General features: G+C 43.8%; 1 long non-coding RNA gene across 18 annotated transcripts in view; it reads left to right on the top strand.

Annotated features, from left to right (window-relative positions):
• Positions 1-19,011, top strand: part of LOC123382239 — a 65,946-nt gene extending 46,935 nt beyond the window's left edge. For 3 of the 18 annotated variants that reach the window (XR_006590297.1, XR_006590296.1, XR_006590294.1), the window contains 8 exons: positions 6,565-6,704; positions 8,940-8,996; positions 9,436-9,605; positions 9,918-9,978; positions 10,093-10,484; positions 13,091-14,676; positions 15,294-15,448; positions 16,794-19,011. This is a non-coding gene — a long non-coding RNA (uncharacterized LOC123382239). Of the gene's footprint in view, positions 1-6,564; positions 6,705-8,939; positions 8,997-9,435; positions 9,606-9,917; positions 9,979-10,092; positions 10,485-11,599; positions 11,683-13,090; positions 14,677-15,293; positions 15,449-16,793 lie in introns of all 18 variants that reach the window. The other 15 variants (XR_006590306.1, XR_006590302.1, XR_006590305.1 and 12 more) reach the window with 15 other exon arrangements.
• Positions 19,012-20,083: the final 1,072 nt, after the last annotated feature.

Here is a 20,083-nt window from a genome sequence, read left to right as displayed (position 1 = left end):
GAGACACTTAGATAGGTTTAGGGTTTGGTCCAGGAATGTCACCAGGGCCAAAGCAACTCCAGTGTTGTGAATTCCATGGAGCTCTGAAGTCAGGGCACATGCGCAGCTGTGGGTCTGGTGTAGACTTAATGAGATAGATAGGGTTCAGTGTAGGGTGATATTTATGGTTAGGGTTACTGTTAGGTTTAGGTTTAGGTCCCATGAGACTCCAGACACTGACCCCAAACAGAGCAGGTGTCAACCTGAAGGGCTGAGTGTAGTACACAACGGAGGGTGCCCGTCAGTCTTCGTATTTGGGTTCCAAGACCAAACAAATGTATGGGCCACCCTTTGGGTAGGCCTCAGGATTCCTCCCCTGCAGCTGCAGTCGTGCTTTGGAAGTGACATGGTGATGTTCCAAGTTCCATGCCAACTATTTCTGGACCAATTCTTAAACCAGTGTGAGAGTTGTTGTCAGACATTGGAATTAGGTCCCAACGCATACAGAGCCATAGCTAGGGTTAGAGTTCATTCCAGCGGTGTGGCTATGGCCGAAGAGACTCCAATCTCGTAATCTCGCTGCAGGGCTCAATTGAGTGCCCATGCGAGTGTGTGGATCAAGTGTAGTGTTTGGGTTAGAGATAGGGTTAGGTGCAGGTTGGAGTTTACGATTAGGGTTAGGGTTAGGTCCTAACCCAGCAAACTCCAGGCACTGAACGCACAACAGAACAATTGTCTCCCCGAAGGGCTGAGTGTAGGATACAAGGGAGGGTGCCTGTTAGGATTAGTCTTTGGGTTCCACGGCCAGGAAAATGTATGGGCCACCCTTTGGTTAGGCCTCAGGAATCCTCTTGTGCAACTGCAGCTGTGCTTTTGAAATGACATGGTTATGTTCCTCGTTCCATGCTGAGTATTTTTGCACCGATTCTCGAACCCTTGTGGGTGGTGTTGTCAGATTTTAGAATTGGGTCCCCATGGGGAGAAAGCTTTAGGTAGGGTTAGGGTTCAGTCCAAGGAAGTCGACAGGGCTGAAGCGACTCCAGTCTCATGATCTCCATCAAGGGCTGTGTTGAGGGCCCTAGAAAAGGTGGGGGTCAAGTATAGGGTTCAATTACAGATAGGGTTAGGTGTAAGTTGAAGGTTATGTTTAGGGTTACGGTTAGGGTTAGTTTTAGGTCCCAGGAGGCTCCAGGCACTGAACCCACAACAGTGCAGTTGTCTCTCCGAAGGGATGAATAGAGTACATAAAGGAGTGTGCCGGTCAGTATCACTTCATAGGATCCAAGGCCAGAGAGATGTTTGGGCCACCCTTGGAATAGTCCTCTGGAATCCTGTCGTGCAGCTGCAATCACACTTTGCAAAAGATATGGTGATGTTCCATGTTCCATGCCGAGTATTGTTGCACCGATTCTCGAACCTGTGTGCGTGCTGTTGTCAGACTTTTGAACTGGGTCCCCATGGGGATAGACACTTAGCTAGGGTAAGAGTTCTGTACAGGGAATTGCTAAGGCCGAAACGACACCAATGTTGTCAATTCCATGGAGGGCTGAAGTGAGGGCACATGTGCGGCTGTGCATCTGGTTTACTTTTCATGTGCTAGATAGGGTAGGTTGAGGGTTATGTTTAGGGTTATGTTTACGGTTAGTGTTAGGTCCCAGGAGGCTCTCCATCCATGTAGTTTCAAATGGCAAGATTTTGTTCTTTTTGATGGCTAAGTAATATTCCATGGTGTGTGTATGTATGTAGGTGTATACACACACACGCACACACACATATTCATACTATGTATGTATGTATGTATGTATGTATGTATATATACCACGTCTTTATCCATTCATCCATCGATGGACATTTGGGCTTTTTCCTTACTTCAGCTATTGTTGATAGTACTGCTATAAACTTTGGGGTTCACGTGTCCCTTCGAAGTAGCATATCTGTATCCCTTGCATAAATACCTACTAGTGCACCTGCTGGGTTGTTGAACAGTCTTCTTTTTCATTTTTTGAGGAACCTACATACTGTTTTCCAGAGTGGCTTCACCAGCAGTGCAAGCCCGTGCACCAGCAGTGCAAGAGTTCCTCTTTCTCCATTTCCTCGCCAACATCTGTTGTTGCCTGTGTTGTTAATGTTAGCCATTCTCACAGGGGTGAGGGGGTGTTTCATTGTGGTTTTAATTTGTATTTTCCTGATGAGTGATTTTGAGCATTTTTTCATGTGTCGGTTGGCCATCTGGATGTCTTCCTTGGAGGAGTGTTTGCTCGTGTCTTTGCCCATTTCTTCACTGGATTACTTGTTTTTTTGGTATGTTCTTGAGTTTGTTATGTTCTTTATAGATTTTGAATACTAATCCTTTATCTCATATGTCGTTTGCAAATATCTTCTCCCATTCTGTTGGTTGCCTTTTAGTTTTGCTGATTGTTTCCTTCTCTGTGCAGAAGCTTTTTATTTTGATGAGGTCCTAATACTTCAGTTTTGCTTTTGTTTTCCTTGCTTCTGGAGATGTGTTGGGTAAGAAGATGTGGATGCCAACATGAAGAGGTTTTTGCCTGCTTTCCCCTTGAGGATTTTGATGGCTGCCTATCTTACATTTAGGTCTTACATCCGTTTTGAGTGTGTTTTTGTGTGAGAAAGTGGTCCAGGCTCATTCTTCTGCATATCACTGTCCAGTTTTCCCAGCACACTTGCTGAGGAGACTGTCTTTATTCCATTGGATCTTCTTTCTTTTGGTCAAAGATTAGTTGGCCATACATCTGTCGGTCCAATTCTGTGTTCCTGTTCTGTTCCATTGATCTGAGTGTCTGTTCTTGTGCCAGTACTGTACTGTCTTGATGATTACAGCTTTGTAATACAGCTGGAAGTCCAGGATTGTGATACCTCCTACTTAGGGTTTCTTTTTCAAGATTGCTTTGGCTATTCGGGGTCTTTTCTGGTTCCATACAAATTGAAGGATTGTTTTTTGTAACTCTGTGGAGAATGCTGGTGTTATTTCTATAGGCATTCAGTTGAATATATAGATTGCTTTGGGTACTATTGACATTTTAACAATAGTTGTTCTTCCTGTCCAGGTGCATGGAATGTTTTTCGTTTTTGTGTGTTTGTCATCTTCAATTTATTTCATAATCTTTCTATAGATTTCAGTGTATAGATTTTTCACCTCTTTGGTTAGATTTATTCCTAGGTATTTTATGGGTTTTGGTGCAATTGTCAACGGGATGGATTCTGTGATTTCTCTTTCTGTTGCTTCTTTGTTTGTGTATAAGAATGCAACTAATTTCTGGGCATTAATTTTATACCCTGCCACTTTGCTGAATTCATGGATCATTTAACAGTTTTTTGGTGGAACCCTGTTATCAAGAAATGATGCTGTATTTTGTCAAATGCTTTCTCTGCATCTATTGAGTGCATCATGTGGTTCTTGTCCCTTCTTTTATTGATGTGATGAATCACATTGATTATTTTGTGGATATCGATCCAGCCTTGTATTGCAGGTTAAATCCCACTTGGTCATGGTGAATAAAGTTTAGGTGTATCATTGGATCTGGTTGGCTAATATCTTGTGGAAGATTTTTGCACCCATGTTCATCATGAAAATTGGTCTATACTTCTACTTTTTAGTGGGATCTTTGTCTAGTTTTGGAATCCAGGTAATGCCGACTCATAGGAAGAGTTTGGATGTTTCCTTCCATTTCTATTTTTGGGACAGCTTCAAGAGAATAGGTGTTAACTCATCCTTAAATGTTGGGTAGAATTCCCCTGGAGAGCCATCTGGCCCTGGGCTCTTGTTTTTTTGGGAGATTTTTGATTACTAATTCAATTCTTTAATGGTTATGGGTTTGTTCAAATTTTCTATTTCTTCCTCTTTCAGTTTTCATAGTTTGTGTATTTCTAGGAATTTGTCCATTTCTTCCAGATTGTCCATTTTATTTGGTATATAATTGCTGATAATATTCTCTTATTCTTGTTTGTATTTCTCCTGTGTTGGTTGTGATCTCTCCTCTTTCATTCTTGATTTTATTTATTTGGGTCCTTTCTTTATTCTTTTTGATCCAACTGGCTGGTGGTTTATCAATTTTATTAATTATTGCAAAGAACTAGCTTCTGGTTACATTGATCTCTTCTACTGTTTGTGTGTGTGTGGGGGGGTTGTTGTTTGTTTTTGTTTTTGTTTTCAGTTTTGAAAGCATTGATTTTTGCTGTAATCTTTATCATTTCTTGTCTTCTGCTGGATTTGGATTTTATTTGATGATCTTTTTTCCATTACTTTAAGGTATAAGCTTATGTTGTGTATCTGAGACTTTTCTTCCCTCTTTAGGAAGGCCTGGATTGCTAAACTTCCTCTTATGACTACCTTTGTTGCATCCCAGAGGTTTTGGACTGTGGTGTTATCAGTTTTATTGGCTTCCATGTACTTTTTAATTTTCCCTTTAACTTCTTGGTTCACCCATTCATTCTTTTTTTTTTAATTTTAGTTTTTATTATTTACAATTTACATCCAAATTAGTTACCGTATAGTGCAACAGTTATTTCATGAGTAGATTCCTTAGTGCCCCTTACCCATTTAGTCCATGCCCCCCACAACCCCTCCAGTAACCCCATGTTTGTTCTCCATATTTATGTGTGCTCTTCTTTTGTACACCTCCCTGTTTTTATTTTTGTTTCCCTTCCATTATATGTTCATCTGTTTTGTGTCTCAAAGACCTCCTATGAGTGAAGTCATATGATATTTGTCTTTCTCTGACTACTAATTTCACTTAGCAGAATACCCTCTAGTTCCAACCATGTAGTTACAAATGGCAAGATTTCATTCTTTTTGATTGCTGAGTAATACTCCATCACACACACACACACACACACACACACACACACACACACACCACATCTTTATCCATTCATCCATCAATGGACATTTGGGCTTTTTCCATACTTTGGCTATTGTTGATCGTGGTGCTATAATCATGGGGGTGCATGTGTCCCTTCAAAACAGCACACCTGTATCCCTTAGATAAATGCCTTGTATTGCAATTGCTGTGTCGTAGGATAGTTCTCTTTTTAGCTTTTTGAGGAGCCTCCGTACTGTTTTCCAGAGTGGCTGCAGCAGCTTGCATTCCACTATTCATTGTTCCATAGGATGTTCTTCAGTCTACAAGTATTTGTTATCTTTCCAAATTTTTTCTTGTGGTTGATTTAGAGTTTCATAGCATTGGGGTCTGAAACTGTGCATGGTATGATCTCTATATTTTTGTATGTGTTGAGTACAAGTAAACATAAAATTATTTGTTTATTTATTTTAGAGAGAGAGAGAGACAGGGGCAGAGAGAGAGGGAGACACAGAATCCAAAGCAGGCCTCAGGCTCTGAGCTGTCAGCACAGAGTCCGACACAGGGCTCAAACTCACAAACCATGAGATGACGACCAGAGCTGAAGTCAGATGCTTAACTGAATGAGCCTCGCAGGCACCCACTTTAGTGACATTTTAAGTGACACCGTTCAAAGTGCACTTGCTACCTTGCAAACTCAGAGAGAGAGAAAGAAATGTGAAGAATCAGGAGGTAGTTAAGAGTTGGCTGCTGAGTTTTACCGTAATTTGGCTTTGGAGGGTTTTTGTTCATTGGGTGAAGTGAGCACAGCATATTTGCCTGCCATTTACCACAGCAGACAGCGGGCCTCTGGGAGCCAAAACTCTTTCTGACCAATGAGCTGGAATTTTACTAGGACAGCCAAGATGAGATTTGCTATTTCAAGGACTAGGAGTTATCTTTTATTTTCACAACTCAGTAATTATCACATCATTCAACTCTGCCCTCCAAGATATGTAGAAAATACCCAAATATAGTTGAGAGAGAAAGGGTGATAGCCAAAGTGTATAATCCTTTCCCTTTAAAAAATATGTTTAAATTATGCTTTATGATTTTCTTTAATTTTAGTGAGGGGGCATGCAAGTGGGGGAGAGGGAAAGAGAGAGAATCTTAAGCAGGATTCACACTCAGTGTGGAGCCCAACACAGGTCTGGATCACATGATCCTACAATCGTGACCTGACACAAAATCAAGAATCTGATGCTCAACTGACTGAGCCACCCAGGTGCGCAATAGTCTCTTTCTCTCTGAATGCTGAATAGTAAATTTTCAACGTGAATGGGGGATAAACAGGCATACATACATACATACATCACTAAGAAAGCCATGAGTTGTTAGACATGAACTATTTTCCATCATCTTTGTCTTCTAGTTATATTCATGCCTCTAAAGTGTTTGTTGATTGCAATGCACGATCTTGCTGTGTGAGGTACAAATTGTTGTGTGATCAGTTTTCCGTGAAAGTCTTTCCTCATATCTGTCTTAACCACAAGGTGCCAATGTTGAATTCGAGGATGTAGAGCTAAGAGCCTTGAGGTCCAATAACTGTCAACTAGAAGTTATATTTTCTGTTGGGGAGAAATCCCCATATGATGGCAATGACTTTGCATTGGTAAGGGAAAGAATACTTTCATGCCTTCATGGTTCTTGTGCTTTTTGTGTCTCACCAAAATCAAGACTCAGGTCATGTGCATGTTTATCAAGCAAACACCTTTTTTTTTTTTTCCAGAAAATAAAAACGCCCTGGAAGACAAGTGTAATGCATTGAGGTCTGTGAAAGCCACAAAGGAAGCAAAAGTCAAACAGCTGAAAGAGAAAGCACATAACCTGGAAGAATTCTATGAACAAAGAAAAGTGCCTACAAAAAAAGTAAGATGGGGGCGCTTGGGTGGCTCAGTCGGTTGAACGTCCAAATTCGGCTCAGGTTATGATCTCACGGTCCATAAGTTCAAGCCCCATGTCGGGCTCTGTGTTGACAGTTCAGAGCCTGGAGCTTGCTTTGGATTCTATATCTTCCTCTGGCCCTACCCAACTCGCACTCTGTCTCTATCAAAAAATGAATAAACGTTAAAAAAAATTTAGAAAAGTAAGATGTTCATGTCAGAACTGTCACAAGGACCGTATTGTATGGGAGAACATGGCAGCCAGTAGAGATAATTGTATTTCTTTTGGAACTGGGTCCAGAGTATTTTTGCCCAATGCATTCAGTAGAATTGGACCTTCCCTTCCTACCTCGCTTTCTGTAACGTAACCTGCATTTTCCTTTCTCCTAAGTGCTTGCCACACATTGTGTCATGTTTTGGGGGCGGCAGAGGGAAGGTGCCATCATTAATAACGTTAATACCTGGATCCACTCTGGATCCACCTACACTGTCCTATAGGTTTCAATCGCATCACACTGTTTTGTCACCCAGCAATTAGGTCATTTTTGTTCAGGACCAGACATGGGTCAAAAATGTGTGGGGAAAAAATTGAATTCTCTTGCTGCAGAAACAATGGAAGTTGCTTTCTGGAAAGTGGGTAGGGGTACCAGCAGTACTGGATCCCTGCATCCATTCTGCCAGTGAGATTGCTCACTGCAGGCCCAATCCCTAAGAAAGTCGTTTCCTGTCCCCTGATTTTTCAAGTGTAACTCTTCTGAGTCTTGGCCAAAGCCCGCAGCTTCACTAGGGCTCATCTTTGCTGGCCTCCCCTGAAGTACACTTCTTTACTTCTAAGTCTGTGCCCATAAAGTTGTTCAGCTTCTTTGCCATTCAAGTGTATGCACCCCACATCAATGATGAGTCCTAGGGAGTTTGGGTCCAACTGCCAGGCTGGCTTTGTCCTGGGCTTCCTTCTTCTCCATCTTGGTCTTGTGTGTCTTTGTGGGGTTGTCAGATACTTGGTGCATTCAGTCACATGTTTCCTCCTTTGTACAGTATTTCCTTTTGTTCTCAGGAGGAGATGGGGGACTTTAGAGTCCCTCACTCGTGTTGGAAAGGGAAGTCTTCTCTTCCCTGGAGACTCACCTTTATGTTCGTCCTTCCCACAGCTGGGGTTAGGGCTTGCTCTGTCTCACTGGCATCTTGTTTTTGTTAACTCGTAAGCTCTTTCTGTGAGTGGGTACAGCACCCTGACCACCTCTCTATCTTCAACCCCTTACAACAGAGCCACTACATTACAACCACTCCAGCAAGCATTTGCCCAAGGACTGCCTGAGAGGCCAGAAGGAAATGCATGTGCCTTTCTCTGTCTAGTGCTTTTGTGTCATTTGCTAAGAGATTTTCAATTTTGCATGTGATTCTTGAGTACATCAAGTGTCAAGTTGAAACCATCTCAGTCAACACCACAAAGAAAATGGTCTGAGGGCAACACAGCAACCCAGCCTTGCCAAGCATTGCCTTCTGCTGCCTTCACTATCAATGGAATGAGTCTTGTTAAAGTAGATTTGGCTCCATGAAGTTGAGAGTTTTCCACCTGACATCTCTTTCCTGGAAGTAAACCCAGACTGTGTGACAGTTCATATCAGGTTGTACGTCAGGAGATGAGGTTGTTCTAAGATTGGCCTTTTCAAGGTGGAGGCAGGGGTTGCAGTCCTGAACGCTAGCGATGTCTGGGAGTGAGCTGCAATGTTAGTGAAACCATATTCTGGAAGGTCGTCTTTCAGGTGATTGCCTGTGTCATGGTACAACTTTTGGACTGAGAATCAGGGCTCCCCATGGAGGTGTAAGACTAGTGATGATCCCTTGATTCATCCTAATGGGTACAGTTGGTCAGATACGGTTTTTCACTCACTGATGAAATGAGTCTTCGCCATATCAAACAAAAGACCAACTCTGGGAAGGCACAAAGTACAATGTTATTTGATGACTTTATGATAAAGGAGAGGAAACGAGAACTAGAAAGACAGTTCCAATAGTAGAGACGTGGCAGCAGACAGAAGTTGAATTTTCTTGAACTTAAATGGGGTGTTCACTTCATTTCTCTGATTGGGTTGTCAGTGTGTGCATTTATGGGAGAAGTGGGGGAAGGGATATTTGCATAGGCCTTCAAGAGTGCTGGGAGGTAAAAAGGGAGAACCTCTGGACCTTGGTCCTGACTGTGTATGTAACTTTCCCATCTTAGGAAGCTGAAAATGACACTGTGAACTGGCGGCAAAGAAGAATCAGCTAGCAGCTGCAGGTAAAATTTGAAAGTAGCTACAGAAGGGGCGCCCGGGTGGCTCAGTCGTTTAAGCGTCCAACTTCAGCTCAGGTCATAATTTCACAGTCCGGGAGTTCGAGCCCCGTGTCAGGCTCTGTGCTGACAGGCCAGAGCCTGGAGCCTGTTTCAGATTCTGTTACATCTCTCTCTGTCCCTCCCCCGCTCATGCATGTGCTCTCTCTCTCTCTGTCTCAAAAATAAATAGACATTAGGGAAAAAAAAGAAAATAGCTACAGAAGAAATAAACAAGTACAAGTGAGTTCAGCTAGTAATTACCAGGAGCTCATGAAACCGCTGTTCATTTTTTGGTTTTTAATCTTTTTGAAAAGTTTAAAGTCAACATATGCATAGAGTATTAACAGATAAAAAAGGTAAGTTTTAGAAAGAATAAAATAATTAAGTTTCTAAACATTTGCAGATCTCAAGTAGTGACCAGACTGTGTGGAAACTTTGTCCATGCTAACATTCCTCGGGGGTGGTGTCAATTGTCATCATCTGTAGGAAAGCAGTGTGTCGTACAATGAATCATACCCATCAACGTGGTAGTGCCATTTCATGGCCCTCGTCTTTGCAACCCTGGGAAACATGGTGAGGATATAAGTTATAGAAGAATAGATCTTTATGATAAAAGACACTTGTCACATGATGAGTTAGAGAAAGATTGAAAATGGGAAGGAATTCTATGAACTCTGAACCCTACAGGCATGGGATAATGAGTAAGGAAAGGATGTGACAATAGCTTTGATCCTACTGTACATTGATAATCATGGGCAAAGTGTTTCATGTGTAAGAATAAATTGTATCAGGGGACAGATATGAGGTTGGTGGGAACGTGGGCAGCTTATTTAAAATCATACCCAATATTGGGCCTTATCTGACAAGAGCAATTGTAACTCACAGGCAACAAATTGAACAAACACGGGAACAGCTGCAGCAGGCAGAGCTCACCTTTAGATACCAGGTAACCTGAGTTCTGCCTGACATACTGAACCCTTAGCACCTCACGCGGGTGAGTGTAGTGGCCCTTGGAATCCCTAACCACGGGCTTTTCCTTGTTGGCTTTTTCCGCTTGCAGTTCACGAGAAGAATGCTCAGGACAACTAGGTAAGTGTTTTCTTGTTTCCTCCTCTTTCTTTGGTGCACAGTGTGGCACCACCTTCCGACTGAAGGTGGATGTGTTTTTTCTCCCCCAGATCAAGACTCAGATCTGGGACAGGGAGATGGCGGAGCAGGGCAGGGAGGTCGCTTACTTGAAATACAGGTGTGGTCATTTGACTTGCGTTTTTATGGGTGTTTCCAGGGATGACGCCTGCACTGTTAGTTGTCTAGTAGACGACGTGGTGTTGCAACTCTTATAGAAGTCCATTATTTTTCTGTATCCAAGACTGGACGGGGATGGAACCAAAGAGGCTGCCTGAGGGATACACGAGGCAGAAACCAATCACTGCAAGAACCCTCCAAGGCGAGGTAAGGAGCACGTTGTGATGTGCTGCAGTCCAATTTCTGCTGTGCAGCCTGTTCCTGTGTGGTCTGGAAAGAATCACACGCACTAAGGACGGCAGGTGGTCTGAAGGGGTGACAGAAGGGTGTTCTCCTCTGGTGCCGCAGACAGTGAGGCACTTGTCCCTGTGACTGGTGGAGCTCATGCCCCTCCTCTGACGGTGACCCTCCCACCTCCTCTAGCATCCCCCTGTCTGAAGAGCCTGGAAACTTTCTTCCCACCCGGACACAATGTGAAGACTTTAGTTTATTTGAGGAGAAGGTCATTTATTCACTAGTTTGAAAAGTCTTTCTTTTTGTTTGTTTTGGGAACTGTAGCCCTACATCCCTCCATTCAAGTTCCATAAAGCTTAGCTTAGTCCTCTGATGGTATCAGTGCAACTCTGCAGCTTCACTGCTAACTTCTGACAGTTTTCCTTTTCTCAATAGTGTCAAATTAGTCTTTCCTTATATACTAACTGCTCTCATGTGGAAGGCAGCTTGTAGATAAGCTGGGAGATTGAACAATTTGCCTGAAGAAATGCACCCTTCTTGAGGACTCATTGAGGCTATACACCAAACCAGTGTTCTCAATGTTATTCTTTTTTGTTAAGTTTATTTATTTTGAGAGACGCATAGACAGAATGCCAAGCAGGCGTCACACTGTCAGTGAGGAACCCAACGCTGGGCTTGAATTCACAAGCTGTGAGATCGTGACCTGAGCCAAAATTAAGAGTCGGATGCTGAATCCAAGCATCCTCAGACTAATTCCTGATCTGTAATGAAATCGTGATTTCCCATGATGTATACTGAGAAAACTGTTTTACTGGTGAATTCTAAATTGCTAGTTGCGCCTGACCTGTCCACAGTTATGTGATTAATTATGAAACAACATGAACTAGGGCACCGTGAGGTCTTTATCAAGGTGAGGGGACGGTTCTCCCCTTTATCTTTGGGGGTCACCTGAGGCATGTGGGATACCCTCTGCCTCTGGTCAGGGACCTGACTGTAGGGAAAAGTTTAAGATATTTGAGGAATGAGTTAAGGGATTGTTTTCATTCCGCACTGTTCTCTAAAGCAGAATAAACCTCTGTCCCTTCTAGGGTCTTTAGTAGATCGAGAAACTGCTGAAACCTCTGTGGGTTACAGCGGCTCTGACTGTACCAAGAATGCAGACAAGGGCAAGGTAAATGCCGGGACCATTATCAGCTGTAACTCTTTTGGGAAACCCTCATCTTTATGTACAGTATGCTCTCCCGGCCTTGTCTCGTTTTGCATGTTGTGTGCTATGTCTGTCTGTTCTTTCTTTTCCAAATGCACACTCATAACCCAGGAGCCCACAGGCTTCTCAATTTTTAGTCTGTCAGCTTTCTGTGGTAAGTTTAGAAGCCAAAAGCGCTTAGAGACTGAGTACCTTAAGGTTTTTCCGTGAGGTTCAGGAAATAATGAGAGGAGGATGACTGCACACTCCAAACAGATGTCTCCCGGCCTGGGTGATCCTTTCCAGACCTCACCTCTGTGGGAACAGTGTGGCTGCTGTGTCTTCCTTTCTTGATTCTGGCTAGGAGATGAACCTGTTAGAAACGACATCATGACTCCAACTTTCTATTATGTGCCCTGTGCCATTTAGAGTGGTCACAGAGAAAGCCAATATCATCACTCATCACCTGTCCGTAAATGACTTGTCTGGAATCCTCCAGCTATGCCTTAGGTAAATACAATTTGCACACTGTGTCCTTCAATTGTGTTTCTATGAGCAGTTTCTGGTTTTGTCCCGTCACTGTTAGAGCTGATATAGTCTCATGATACATACCAGTTTTATACCCAAACACTTGCATGAAATCTGTTATGTGAGTTTCTCCCTCTTTTTTTCCATTGCACATAATGACTCTGTGTCCTGTAGTATGCTTAACGTCAGAATTCCCTATGAATTAAGATGAACACATCTGAGCTTTGTAGACATTCACCACAAGGAACTTGTTCTTCACAGAAGACTCTCCTTCCCCTGCAAGATTCCAGGCATCCTCCACTCCCCAGAGGTCTCTGAGGCCTTTGACAACACTTCCAGAGGGAAGACTCCTTTCTCAGGGAGAAGAGCAGAGGAGGCACAGTGAGGGTCCGGCTGCAGAACCTTTTGCCAGGAGTGGCTGTGATTCCATGAGCGGAATATGAGCCGTGTATTCCCACTCATTTTTTTGTGTTCTTAATATAGCAAAAGCAGAGCATCTGGAGTCGCTGTAGAGGAGGGATGCAGGGTGAACCTGGACATGGATGGCTGCCTGTCTGGAGAATGCTACTTCATTAGTCTGTAATTACTTCTGTTAACCCTCTAGGACAGGACCCTTGCCATTTTACTTCCGCAGACATGGGCAGTGATGTGTGGTGGGAGTAGGTTAACCTCTTGCATCTACTACCCCAAGCTGTAGGTGGTATCCAGTGGCAGGGACAGAGTTTTCAGGTACTGATGCTATTCTCTTGGATCCTGGTGGCAGAGAAGGTGGCAGGTGCTGACACACTCTTCTCTGGGTTACAGCTGCTTTTGGTATTGGTTCTCTTGTCTGGAATATGGATGTAGCTTCACTTCTGTTCTGCAGGGCAGTCTGGATCCTGGGGACCTCCTCCGTTAACTGGACGATTCTGCATGCCCTACCCTGGAGACGCCCCACCCCCATGGACTATTAGGCACATACACCTCCTGAACCTTGGCAGCCCTGGGGCCACCCGAAACCCCTCCACCTGCAACACTTGGTAAGACGATCTGAGCACTAGGAGTTGACTTTTAAAACACACTCACCTTATTTTTGTTGCTGTTAGGTCTTGGGCCAAGGTGCAGAAGCGGTACCACAGACCATTGTGATGCAAGGGGCCGTATGCAGAAAATCAGACATAGCGCTTCAGCAGAAATGCCCTGTACACAGTCCACGTGCTGGGATCTGTGAGTAACGTATGTCCATCTAGTTGTGCCCCCAGCCATCCATAGTTGTTCGATGAGTGATGAATACATCTGAGTCAGGGCTTTTAGGAGTCTTCATCAAGTTATAAGGGATGGTTCTTCAAGTTCTTCTTGGGGATCACCGGAGGCATGTGGGACACCCTGTGCATGTAATTTGGGATCACACTGGGACAAAGAGTTTAAGTTGTCGGAAGTATGAGGGGAGGGTTTTTTGTTTTGTTTTTGACCTCCAAACAGTCTACTCAAGTCAGAATAAACCTCCATCCCTTCTAGGGCTTTTTGCAGGTCCAGAAGTAGGTGTCACAACCAAGAGTGACATCGACACTGACTCTGCCAAAACTGCCAAGAAGCACAAAGTAAATGCTGTGGCGATTTTCAGTTCTAAGTCTTTACGGACCGCCACATCTTTCTGTACAGGACACTCTCCTGCCATTGTCTCTGGTTTGTGTGTCGTATGGTCTGTCTGGTGTTTTTGTTGGTTTTTTTTCCCCAAATGCAAAACCTTTACTGCCGAGTCTACGGGCTTCCCTGTTTCCCAGCTGGCATCTGTTTGTGGTAACTTGAGCAGCTAAGAGTGCCTCAAGGTAGGGACCATAGGGCTTTTCTAATGTGTTCCTGGAATAAATCAAGGAGGATGACACCACATTCCACTTGGAAGTCTCCTACCTTGCCTCATTCTTTGTGGATCTCCTCATTGTGGAATCATTGCTCTTGCTGTGTCTGCCTCTCCTGTTTCCTTCTATTGAGGATTTTAACGTGCTCAGAAAAATCTGTGGGCATCGTTAAAATTTGAAAATGCGAACTGCCTTCACTCCAACTTACATTTTTGTATGTGTCCTTTAGAATGTAAATTTCATACCCATCAGCATGTGGGTAAACATGCTGTCCAGAATCACACTCTGAACTATAAGAGGTGGCATGTTTGTGATAGAAAACATGCACTGAAACTTCAGTTGTGAAGAGAAAAAAATCCAAAATTACCTGTGTGGCAAGTCCCCACGGTGTCCTTCACTTGTGTTCACATGAGCACGTTCTCTCGTGTCCTGTGTCACAGGTACAGCTAAAACATGGAAACTTACAGCAGACATCAAAGTGCATTTGTGTTAACTTTGTCTTTTAGAATTTCAGCTCATTTTTCCAGAGGACACAATTACCCTGCAAAGTGTACTGCACTTAAGCTGAGAAGTACCTCCGAAGTAAAATAACTTAGCTGAACCCAACTAACAGGTATAGGTTACCCGTTTCTCTAAGAGCATGCTTTCCCAGGTCCTCTGCAGGCCCTCAGGATCCCCATCTCCCCATGTGTCTCTGTGTCCATGGATAGCACTTCCAGAGAGGAGGAGACCCCATTGTCGGGACAGAAGTAGTTTGGGCACAGGCAGGGGCTTAGAGGCAGAGCTCTGAGCCACGAGGGTAGGATTCCATGTGTGGACACTGGCATTGTCATTCCTTCTCATTCTGTAGTTCTCCACAGACACAATAAACAGCCTCTGGGGTGGAGGGTGGAGTGTGATCCTGGACAAAGTTGCTTTCCTATCTGGGATATGCTACTGTGTTAATTTAGTATTCAGCCTATAAATCTTCTAGGAAAAGGGCCCTTGCCGTTTCTACGTTTCCAGACATGTGGGGACACTAGTTTATCCCAATCACATCCATTCCCCACCCCAAGGCTGTAAGTGGAACCCAAAGTATGGGTAGAGATTTTGGCGCTGATGTTGCCCTCTTGGAGCCTGGTGGTGGGGAAGCTAGTAGGATATGAGCACTGCTGCTTTGGGTTTCTGCTTTTTGCTGGTGTTGGTGCTCTGTTCTGTCCTATGAACATACCTCTCATTTCTTTTCCGCAGGCTATTTTGTATGCAAGAGTCCTGGTCCTTTCCCAGGATTGCCTTGCAGGCTGTGCCCCGCGGACCACCCTTCACCACCAGTCATGGGCTATAGGCCACATCCCCTCCTCCACTTACTCTATTTGTTAAGATGACCTGAACTGGCTGAGTGGCTGGTAAAGTATATTCATCTTCTTCATGATTGACTTGGTGGCAATGATGTAGAGATGGCTGTGAGTCTTGGCAATCCAACTACAAACTGCCTGAGGACACTGTAGCATATCTCAAGTTTCTCAGGACATACATACAATGGGCAGTGGCATGTCCCTGTAATACAGTGAGCTATACGTTTCTCTTGTCAAATGAAAGAGGAGTTTTTACACAAAAGTAGACGTATCAGCAGTACTGGTGGGTATGTTGGAGACACAATGTGTTGGGTTCTGTAATGAATGAAGTGCACCCCTAACTTTTAGAGCATCAGGTGTCCTGTGTGATAGAGGGACATTCATTACTTGTGATCACCAACATGGAAACACCAGTGAGGATCCAGGGCAAAACCAGGGGAGCCTTGAATCATACAGGAATAGAAGGGAAGTTGAGCACACTAAGCAGAGTTTGAGGAGATGCAGAGGGGAGGGTGTTGCGGTCAGGGAGATGCAGTTGGAGGTCTTTCCGGCCACAGCCTGAGCAGGGAGTGTGAGGTCCATACAGAACTGCTATGTGGGATTGCTCTCAGTGCAAAGTGCACGCAGGTAATCACCTATAAAGATTCTCGTCTCCCTGGATTTTCCTGAAGGTTCTGGATATTTGTGGGGTGAAAAGAGCCCTGGAGATATGGGGATTTTAACTTGGTCTTATGAAAATACTGTATGCCCAAGTTCATATCCCTCAAGAGACTAAAAGTGGAGACAGGGTCTAGATCAGCTGAGTCATCCTACAATTCAGGGCTGGCCAGATGCCACCACTGCTGGACCCCTGTCATCACCCTGACTACAGCTTTGCATCTCCTCAAACTTCTCTCACAATATTATGACAGCTGTGTTATCTGGGAAAACAGAGGTAATATTTGTTTCTAAGAACAAGAGAAAAAGAAGACATTCAGTGCATAAAGCGTCTGCAAAATCTCCGGGAAGGGTCCCCTCACACTTCTCACAGTTTCCATTAAGATCTCTCCACACAATGATCCTCCAAAAAAGATGGTCACGGGAGTTCATTAAACTAAGACTGTTAACAACTCAGCCCAGGGAGTGGGAATCACTGTTTTAAAAAATAAGACAATGTCCCTCGTTTTTCTATTAGAATTCGGGCCCTGCCACACAATGAAACAAAAGATAATTATGAGAATGTGTACATTCAGAGACCTAGATCTGAAGACAATCATTTTCTATTACACATAATCTCACAGATGCAGCCACACACTACAGTGTTCATCTGAGGCCACAGATAAACTACAGAACACAGAATGCATGTAGGAAAACATAAGACCACAGGGAAATAAACCAAAATCTCTTTGCCTTATAGGACAACTCTTTTGAAATTGAAGAGGACTGTGCACGGTGACAGACAATCGTGTTTGCATATACATTTTCAGAAGGTGTCAGATCTACCTGAATGCTTTCCCTGCCCATCCTGTCCCCTCCACTTTGTCCTTCCTACTGTCCCCTAATCTACGTTTCATCGTTTTGTCTCTGTGTCAGCGTCTGCTTCTAGGGCTATCTACTCTCTCTCCCCATTGAGTGCACACAGTGGGGTTCCTGTACACACAGGAAACAAAGTGCCAGAAATGGTGGTGAGAGAGGATAGAAGCAAGATCACCCTTTGTGCAGGGGAGCCTGAGGGAGTTTTCCGGGGCGATGGGAACTACCTATATCTAGATTGATGGGGTGCTTATGCTCAATTATTTTGGAAATATTCCCTGACTCCATGGTGCCTTGGGGTCAGATAGGTATCTGTCCTTAGGAAATGGCTGAGTTCTAATGGTGGAGAAGGATGAGGGACCAGCAGTGACTGTGGTAGAGGAGTGAGGGTCAGACCCATGCCCAGAATGCCAGGTCTCCACAGACAGCACCACTTGTAGGAGGACTCTGAGGAGCAGAGATTTCTTGATCAAACCCATGAACTACATAATCCTGCTGTAGTTTCCTCACTGAGCGATGGCCAGAACAGAGGCCAGCAGCTGGAGGACACCCTGATCATGGCTAAAGTGGAGGAGTAGGCCTGGGGGATTGAGTCAGGGAAAGGGACTGGCAGAAGGTAGTGACAGGGAGTTTGAGAGACAAATGGAAGAGAAGAGAAGGGACCCTTCTCTGCTGACTTCACCTACATTTCTGTGTGACCAAAACGAGACCCTTGTCTCCCAGGGAAGGGAAGAGGGCTGGCAAAAAGACAGAGTGACATACTCAGCTCAAGTGCCCAGGGTATCTGCCTTACTCTTGAGGACCTAACACAGGAAGCACGTGCTTTCTGTCATGATTGGAACTGCAGCTCGTACCATTTAGTGAAAATCAATCCAACTATGCATCCCTCAGCATTAAAGTACTCCAACAAAATTAAGTGAACAGACTGAAAGATACAACACAGGATAAAGTCCAAAGGTAGATTGACAGCAATACTTACGGGAATACAGTCTATCCGAAAAGGAGGTAGGTACCCTAGTGCAGCTCTTCAGACACCTGGCCGATATCTGAAAACATAAAAAAAAAAAAAAAGTCCTTACTCCAAAAGCAACATTAGCGCTAGACACAAAGGGATCATGATTAAGTTTTAGAGAGCAACCATATGACTTCATGGTGCTGTATCCATGAGAACAAGTCTCATCAAATTATACCCTTTAATTTGAGGCTCTTTGTTAGATGTAAATTATACCTCATTAAAGAGAGTTTCAAAGCACAAAATACTAGAAGCAAATGTGGGAACGTTCCTTTCTAATCCTGAAGTGCATGGGTGAGATGAGTCTGCCCATGTCTCAAAAATCCAAAATAATACACTTAAAAAATTAATAATAGCAGACCCTGAGCTCACGCTGTCCCATGTTTTCAACTGCATAACATCCACATCCAAGTCCATGAACCAGCGAGGGATCCAAGACTGGCACAACAAACTCCACACCTAAGTAGAAGCTGCAGCAGGAAGGTTAGGAAGGTCAGAAAGTTGGAGGCTGGCTGCCTGCAGAAGGAGCAGAGAAAGTGAGCCCTCACACAGGGGAGCTGACACAGGGAAGACTAACCTCCATAACATTTGGCATTAAAACCCAGAGGGGCTGAATTCCCTTGAGTTTACATCCTGGTGCTTTGGAGGTCAGCCGACCCAGCACCGGGTGATCCAGAAGGATGAGTGATAGCCACGTCCCTGCCTGTGTAGAGACGCAACGTAAACATGGCATTTCACACAATGCTTAGGCCACAGGAGACACATGTATTCATGCTGATTCTTGACTCAGCTGGCCTGCCTGGGTCCCACTGACACCACTGAGAGCAAGCAGAGCCCACAACAGACACGCAATCAGTGCAGACCCCTGCACTGAAAGGAAAAGTAACCCAGACACAACAGCAGGGAGTGAGCAATACCCATACGCTATCCTCCTGAAGGTCCAGGGCCTATAAATGGAGACGTGCACTGCTGAGGACTCCAGGACCTCTTTTTCATACTGTCGTTAATTTCAAGATCAAAAGGCACAGCGACTTTCTTAACACAGAGAAATAGAGCCAGAGAGACAGACAAAATGGACACACAGAGATGTTTATCTACAATGAAAGACCTAGTCAAAGCCACAGCCAGAGATCTAAGCCAAAGAGATATAAGTAACATACCTGATACAGAATTTAAAGGAATTATCATAAGGATACTCACTGGAGTTGTGAAATGAGTAGAAGAGTGAGACCCCTGACATAGAGATAAGAAATAACACAGTAGACATTGAGGACACAATAAAGGAGAAACATGCTTGCTGGAATGAACAGAGGGATGGAAGAAGCAGGCGAACAAACTAGTGCCCTCGAAGACTGAGTGATGGAAATGAATCACATTGAACCAAAGAGAGAGAACAGAATTCTGCAACGTGAGATGAGACTAAGGGAACTCAGTAACTACAGGAAAGATAATAGTATTCGTATTGTAGGAGTCCAGAAGGAAGAGAAAAGGGGGAAGAAAATTTATTTGAGGAAACAATAGCTGAAAACTTCCCTAATTGGGGGAGGGACACAAACATCCACATCCAGGAGACTAGAGAACTCCCATCAAAATCAGGCCAACACACAAACCTACTGTAAACAAACTTAAATTAGGGTGAGAATAAAGAAAAACTCGTAAAAGCAGCAAAACAGTCCTTAACTTACAAGGGAAGACCCATGAGGCTAGCTACATATTTCTGAACAGAAACTTGGCAAGCCAGAAGTGAGTGACATCACATATTCAAAGTGCTGAATGGAAAAATCAGCGGCCAAGAATACTCTATTCAGCAAGGCTATCTTTCAGGATGAAGGAGACACAGACTTTCCCAAACAAAAACTAAAGGAGTTTGTACCACTAAACCAGTCCTGCAAGAAATATTAAGAGGGATTCTTTGAATGGAAAGGAGAGACCAACAGTGACAGTATAGAGGTAGAAGACACAATTCAAGTAAAAAATGAACATTTCTGGAAAAAAATCTATTAAAGAAATCAGAGAAATGGATTTGAACTATAATAACATCTACCAAAAACCTAGGGAGGAGAAAGTAATGGGTTCAAAGGTAAATGACCATCAACTTAATACAAACTGCTAAATGCAGAAGAGGTTACATAAACATCTAACAGCAGCCATATCCTAAAACC

Source organism: Felis catus, chromosome E2 (assembly GCF_018350175.1).
Source record: "Felis catus isolate Fca126 chromosome E2, F.catus_Fca126_mat1.0, whole genome shotgun sequence".
Classification (NCBI taxonomy): domain Eukaryota; kingdom Metazoa; phylum Chordata; class Mammalia; order Carnivora; family Felidae; genus Felis; species Felis catus.
The sequence above is the reverse complement of the archived record's forward strand: the minus strand, read 5'-3'. Positions and strand labels throughout refer to the sequence as shown.